Source organism: Tachyglossus aculeatus, chromosome 3, assembly GCF_015852505.1.
Source record: "Tachyglossus aculeatus isolate mTacAcu1 chromosome 3, mTacAcu1.pri, whole genome shotgun sequence".
Lineage (NCBI taxonomy): Eukaryota > Metazoa > Chordata > Mammalia > Monotremata > Tachyglossidae > Tachyglossus > Tachyglossus aculeatus.
In genome coordinates, this window is record NC_052068.1 from 59,212,598 (window position 1) to 59,220,452 (window position 7,855).

A 7,855-nucleotide genomic window follows, 5' to 3' on the forward strand; every position below is an offset into this window, starting at 1 on the left:
GGACAAGTCCCAGAGGCAAGACATCATCAAGTATTACTGACACAATTAACTTTTAAACTCATGAAACAACTTAGATGATAATTGGCAAATGCAGTCCTTTTGTGATAATGTCACTAATTGTAACAGTCGGTAGCACACCACAGTACTTCATCAACATAAATGGCCCCTCTCACTGACTAGGATATAACGTTAATGTTTGTTTATGTCCCGTTGAAAGAGATTGAATGATTTCATTAATTTAAGGTCATGCTAAATAATTTTAGGACCACGAGAATGAAATAACAATTGAGTTGATTTCTCAGAATTCCCTGCCCACTGCTTCGGAAAGCACTTGAGAGTCATGACAGACCTAATGGACCTTGATTATCCACAGTAAGGAGGCCTTGGATTAATAAAATAACAATTGGTTAGTAAGGAATTCCCATCAAAATAACCCTGGGAGAAACACATCAATCAATCATTCAATCAATGGATTTATTGAGCGCTTCCTGTGTACAGAGTGCCATACGAAGTGCCTGGGAGAAACAATATAGCAGAGTTGGACACATCTCCTGCCCACAACGAGCTTACAATCTAGAGGGGGAGACAGACGTGAAGATAAATATATAAATTATGGCTATGTATATAAGTGAGAAGCAGTGTGGCTTAGTGAATAAATCAGAAGCCTGGGAGTCAGAAGGACCTGGGTTCTAATCCTAGCTCTGCCACATGTCTGCTGTAGGACCCTGGGCCAGTCATTTCACTTCTCCAGGCCTCAGTTACCTCATCCGTAAAATGGGGATTAAGACTGTGAGCTCCATATGGGACAGGGACTGTATCCAACCTGATTACCTTTTATCTACCCCAGCACCTAAAACAGTGCCTGACACATAATAAGTGCCTAACAAACACCATCATCATTATTATTATTACTATTATTATTAATCATGACTCTCACTCTAGGTATTTTAGCAAGATGCCTCTTTTCTAACAATACTTCTCAGCCTTCTTCCTACACACCTTCAAACACCCCCGTGTATGACACCCATTAAGGGCCTTTATAACCTTGATTCAGCTTGTCTCGAGAAATTAAGATTACATAATGTTAATATCATAAGTACTATAAATGAGTAATAGAGATTCAAGACACAACGCTCCAGGCGCAAACCACCGTAGCCCTAACAAGTCTGTTGGAAGGGCCTGCCGTAAGGAGTCTATTATTATTACTATCATTATTAGTCTATTATTTGTTGAACACCTGCTTCACACATTGTACAGAATTATGTGTTTGGGAATACGCAACAAACTTACACATTGCAGACAGTCCTTGCCCAGGGAAGGAGGGAGTTTCTGATCTAAGGGGCAGAGAAGGAAGGAGACAAACCCAGAGAATAAGTAACTTTCAAGCACCTTCCCCCTTCGTCCCTTGATCTAGAGCCAGCAAAAGATCACTGAGGTCAGTGGATAATAAAAATAATGATAATTGTGGTATTTGTTAACTGCCTACTAAGTACCAGGCCCTGTACTAAGCGCTGGGGTAGATACAAGGTAATACGGTTGGACACAGTAGCTTTCTTACACTGGGCTCACAGTTTTCATCCCCATTTTACAGATGAAGTAGCTAAAGTGCAGAGAAGTTAATGACTTGCCCACGTTCACACAGCAGACAAGTGGCGGAGCCGGAATTAGAACCCAGGACCTTCTGACTCCCAGGGCCGTTCTCTTTCCACTAGGCCACACTGCTTCCCCATCCATCCCTGCTTCAACCACCAATTGTGCCTTCAGGGGGGTGAAGGGGTTGGGAAGGAGATATCGGGAGGAACTCCCAAGATCCTGGGGCTCAAGGCCCCAAGCCTCCAGATGATCTGCCTCTAATATATCACAACCAGTCAGTCAATCATTCATATTTATTGAGCGCTTACTATGTGCAGAGCACTGTACTAAGCACTTGGGAGAGTACAATACAAAAGAATTGCAGTCATAGCAAAAGCAGCGTGGCTCAGTGGAAAGAGCCCTGGCTTGGGAGTCAGAGGTCATGGGCTCAAATCCTGGCTCTGCCAATTGTCAGCCGTGTGACCTCGGGCTATTTACTTAACTTCTCTATGCCTCAGTTACTTCATCTGTAAAATGGGGATTAAGACTGTGAGCCCCACATGGGCCAACCTGTATCCGCCCCAGTGCTTAGAACAGTGCTTTGCACATAGTAAGCGCTTAACAAATGCCGTCAATATCATTTAAGCGCTTAGTACAGTGCTCTGCACACAGTAAGCACTCAATAAATGCGATTGAATGAATGAATGATTGAATGAACGTTCCCTCCCCATAACAAGCTTACAGTCTAGAGGGAGAGACAGGCATTAATATGAATGCAGAGGCAATTCGTAATATCTAATTTAATCAATCAGTCAATCAATCAATCGTATTTATTGAGCACTTACTGTGTGCAGAGCACTGTACTAAGCGCTTGGGAAGTACAAGTTGGCAACATATAGAGACGGTCCCTACCCAACAGTGGGCTCACAGTCTAGAAGGGGGAGACAGAGAACAAAACAAAACATATTAACAAAAATAAAATCAATAGAATAGATATGTACAAGTAAAATAAATAGAGTAATAAATCCGTACAAACATATATACATATATACAGGTGCTGTGGGGAAGGGAAGGAGGTAAAGCGGGGGGATGGAGAGGGGGAGCAGGGGGAGAGGAAGGAGGGGGCTCAGTCTGGGAAGGCCTCCTGGAGGAGGTGAGCTCTCAGTAGGGCCTTGATTTAAAGATATGAAGATATCACAGCTTTCTTTTCTGTTTCCTTTCGGCTGGACTTGTTTCAGCATAGTTCACATTAGACTCTTTATAAAGTACAGAATCCAACTTGAGCACAGTCCTGCAGAGTCAAGATTGACCATTTTCATTTATTCATTCAATCGCATTTACTGAGTGCTTACTGTGTGGGGAACATTGTACTAAGCACTTGGGAGAGTACAATTCAACAATAGACACATTCTCTTTCCGCAACCACACGCGTTCTAGGAAATCAGGCCATTCTGCTTATTATTGTTAAGCACTTACTATGTGCCAGCCCATTGCCTAACCATGGATAAAGTAAGATGATTGATTTACTGATTGATTGATGATTGAAAACTTACCTCAGTGACATTTTTGAGGAGGCAACTGGGGACATAGCTCTGAGCTGAGAACCTGCCGTGTGTAGAACATAGTACTGGCCTCCTACTCTGTGCAGAGCACTGTACTGAAGTCCTATTCTATGTAGAGAGGCAGCGTGGCTTAGTGGAAAGAGCCCGGGCTTGGGAGTCAGAGGACGAGGGTTCTAATCCCGGCTCCCCCACTAATCATCTGTGTGACTTTGGGCAAGTCAATTCACTTCTCTGTGCCTCAGTTACCTCATCTGTCAAGTGGGGATTAAGACTGTGTACCCCAGTTGGGACAACCTGATTACCCTGTATCTACCCTATCTCTTAGAACAGTGCTTGGCACATAGTAAGCACTTAATAAATACCATCATTATGTTCTCATCCCAACTCCGCCACTTGTCAGCTGTGTGACTTTGGGCAAGTCACTTAACTTTTCGGTGCCTCAGTTACCTCATCTGTAAAATGGGGATTAAGACTGTGAGCCCCACGTGGGACAACCTGATTACCCTGTATCTACCCTATCTCTTAGAACAGTGCTTGGCACATAGTAAGCACTTAATAAATACCATCATTATGTTCTCATCCCAAATCCGCCACTTGTCAGCTGTGTGACTTTGGGCAAGTCACTTAACTTTTCGGTGCCTCAGTTACCTCATCTGTAAAATGGGGATTAAGACTGTTAGCCCCACGTGGGACAACCTGATTACTTTGTATCTACCCTATCTCTTAGAACAGTGCTTGGAACATAGTAAGCACTTAATAAATACCATCATTATGTTCTCATCCCAACTCCGCCACTTGTCAGCTGTGTGACTTTGGGCAAGTCACTTAACTTTTCGGTGCCTCAGTTACCTCATCTGCAAAATGGGGATTAAGACTGTGAACCCCACGTGGGACAACCTGATTACCTTGTATTTACCCTAGCGTTTAGAACAGTGCTTTGAACATAGTAAGTGCTTAACAAATACCATCATTATATTAGAGCATTGCACTGGTAACTGTACTGAGAACATAATGGATGGAGAGAACTGTGCCTGGTCCCTTCTGTGTGCAGAGCTATGTAGTGAGCACCTACTGGGAGTGGGCAGCTCTGCAGAGAGTGTCTATTGTGGGAGGGGAGTTTACTGGATGCTTTGGTACAATACATAGTCCCCACATGTCACACTACTTTCCCTTAGAGAAGAGTCAATAGTTTGATTTCGTTATTATCATCATCTTCATCTTTATCATTGTATTTGTTAAGCACTTACCATATGTAAGTACCACTTACTGTTCTAAGTGCTGGGCTAGATACAAGATGATTAGGTCAGACACAGTCTCTGTCCCACCTGGGGCGCACTGGTATTGAATCCCCATTTTACAGATGAGGAAACTGAGGCAAAAAGATGGGCCGTGACTTGACCCAAGGTCACACAACAGTCAAGTGGCAGAATCGGGATTAGCAGCCAGGTCCTCTGATTCCCAGGTTTGTGCTCTTCCTACTAGGCCGTATTAAGGGGAAGAAACATTTTTTGGAACTCAACACACCAAACAGAGGACTGGCCCATTTTGGGATGGGTGTTGAGGAGCAGCTGGCTTAGTGCTTAGTACAGTGCTCTGCACACAGTTAGCGCTCAATAAATACTACTGGAAAATGGGGATTAAGACTGTGAGCCCCACGTGGGACAACCTGATAACCTTGCATCTACCCCAGTGCTTAGAACATAGTAAGCATGTAACAAATACCATAATAATAATAATAATAATTAGAATTTAGAGCTAGGGTTTGCAAAGTAGTGTGATAACAATAATAATAATTGGCATTTGTTAAGCGCTTACTATGTGCAAAGCACTGTTCTAAGCGCTGGGGAGGATACAGGGTGATCAGATTGTCCCACATGGGGCTCACAGTCTTAATCCCCATTTTACAGATGAGGTAACTGAGGCCCAGAGAAGTTAAATGACTTGCCCAAGATCACACAGCAGACATGTGGTGGAGTCGGGATTTGAACCCATGACCTCTGACTCCAAAGCCCGTGCTCTTTCCACTGAGCCACACTGCTTCTCTACTGATGGGTGACTACTGTTTGCAGAGTGCTGTATTAATACACACAGAGCATTGTGCTGGGTGCAATAATAATAATAATAATGGCATTTATTAAGTGCTTCCTATGTGCAAAGCACTGTTCTAAGCACTGGGGAGGTTACAAGGTGATCAGGTTGTCCCACAGGGGGCTCACAGTCTTAATCCCCGTTATATAGATGAGGTAACTGAGGCACAGAAAAGTTAAGTGACTTGCCTAAAGTCACACAGCTGACAATTGGCAGAGCGGGATTCAAACCTGTGACCTCTGACTCCAAAGCCCGTGCTCTTTCCACTGAGCCATGCTGTTTCTCTCAAACGAATGAATGAATGAATAGAGCAAGAGCCTGGGAGTCAGAAAGTCATGGGTTCTAATTCCGCCTCCACCACTTGTCTCCTGTGTGACCTTGGACAAGTCACTTCACTTCTCTGTACCTCAGTTACCTCATCTGTAAAATAAGGATTGAGACCGTGAGCCCCACGTGGGACAGGGACTGTGGCAAACCCGATTTTCTTGTGTCCACCCTGGCACTTAGTACAGTGCTTGGCACATAGAAAGCGCTTAACAGCGTGGCTTCGTGGAAAGAGAACGGACTTGGGAGTCCAAGGTCTTGGGTTCTAATCTCAGCTCCGTCACTTTTCAGCTGTGTGACTTTGAGCAAGTCACAACTTCTCTGTGCTTCAGTTACCTCATCTGTAAAATGGGGATTAAGACTGTGAACCCCACATGGGACAACCTGATTACCTTGTATCTACCCCAGCACTTAGAACAGTGCTTGGCACATAGTAAGCACTTAAGAAAAACCAGAATTATTATTATCATTACTATTATTATTATTGACAAATACCACAGTTACTATTACTATTGTTAGAATGTGCCAACCACTGGGGTAGATACAAAATAAACAGGTCCCACATGGGGCTCGCAGCCTAAATAGGAGGGAGAACATGGATTGAATCAGCATTTGACATATGAGGGAACTGAGGCATAGAGAAGTTAAGTGACTTTCCCAAGGTCACACAGCAGACAAGTGGCGGAGCTGGGATTAGAACTCAGGTCCTCTGGCTCACGGGCCCGTGCTCTTTCCACTAGATCATGCCGCTTCTTTCTGAGACTTGCGGTCTGCCGTGGGTTGCCAAAGACCTTTCTGTAAAAGGAGCATATGTTTGGTGAAGAAATTCATGCGGAGTTTGCAGGAGCAGTGTTGCCACATGCTGATCATGAGAATAATATTCTCGGTTTCTGGGATCTGTGGTCATGTTGAAAGAGGGATTTAGGGAGATGTTGTCAGTAACCGGAATAAGAAAGGAGGTAAAATTAAAAAGGGCTAGGTGTTATTAGGAAGACAGTAAATTCCCGTACTCTACTACCATTAATTCATTCATTCATTCAATTCGATCCTATTTATTGAGTGTTTTCTGTGTGCCGCACACTGAACTGAGTGCTTGGGAAATACAGCAATAACGGGAAACAATCCCTGCCCACAGTGAGCTCACAGTCTAGAGGGGGGAGACAGAGCCACTGCAATTTATTATCCCTCTTTCTCCTACTAGATAGAAAGATTTATGTCAGCCTCTCTCCTTTAAATTGTAAGCTTCTTCACATAAAAGACCATATGCCTTCTGCTACTACTTGTCAGCTGTGTGACTTTGGGCAAGTCACTTAACCTCTCTGTGCCTCAGTTACCTCATCTGTAAAATGGGGATGAAGACTGTGAGCCCCAAGTAGGACTACCTGATCACCTTGTATCCTCCCCAGCGCTTAGAACAGTGCTTTGCACATAGTAAGTGCTTAACAAATGCCATTGTTATTATTATTATTACTATAGAACTCTCCCAAGAATAGGGCTGTGCACACAGTCGGAGCCCAGCACCATGTTCTGCACGTATTAATTCAGCGCTCTGCAAACAGTAGTCACCCATCACACTACTTTGCAACCCCTAGCTCTAAATTCTAATAATAATTATTATTATTATGGTATTTGTTAAGTGCTTACTGTGTGCCAAGCACTGTTCTAAGCACTGGAGTGGATGCAAAATTATCAGGTTGTCCCACATGGGGCTCACAGTCAATATGTGCTTGCGTAGCACATAATAATAATAATAATAATAATGGCATTTGTTAAATGATTACTAAGTGCAAAACACTGTTCCAAGTGCTAGGGAGGTTACAAGGTGATGAGGTTGTCCCATGGGGGGTTTACAGTCTTAATCCCCATTTTACAGATGAGGTAACTGAGGCACAGAGAAGTGAAGTGACTTGTCCAAAGTCACACAGCTGACAATTGTCAGAGCTGGGGTTTGAACCCACAACCTCTGACTCCAAAGCCTGTGCTCCTTCCACTGAGCCACGCTGCTTAAGTGCTTAACAAATACCATCATTATATTAGAACATTGCACTGGGCCACTGTACGGATTATTATCGTATGCTCTCAAGAGCTCAGTTACAGTGCTCTGCCCACAGTAAGCACTCAGTAAATACCAGTGATTGATTGATTAGTAAAGCCCAGTGCTCTGCACATACTAGGCACTCAAGATGTACTGTCGATCGAATGATAGGACGAACTATGATTTTCTCCAAAGATCCAGTTTCCACCCACTCATCTTCAATCCCCGATATCTCAATAATAAGAACAAGAATAATAATTATGGTATTTGTTAA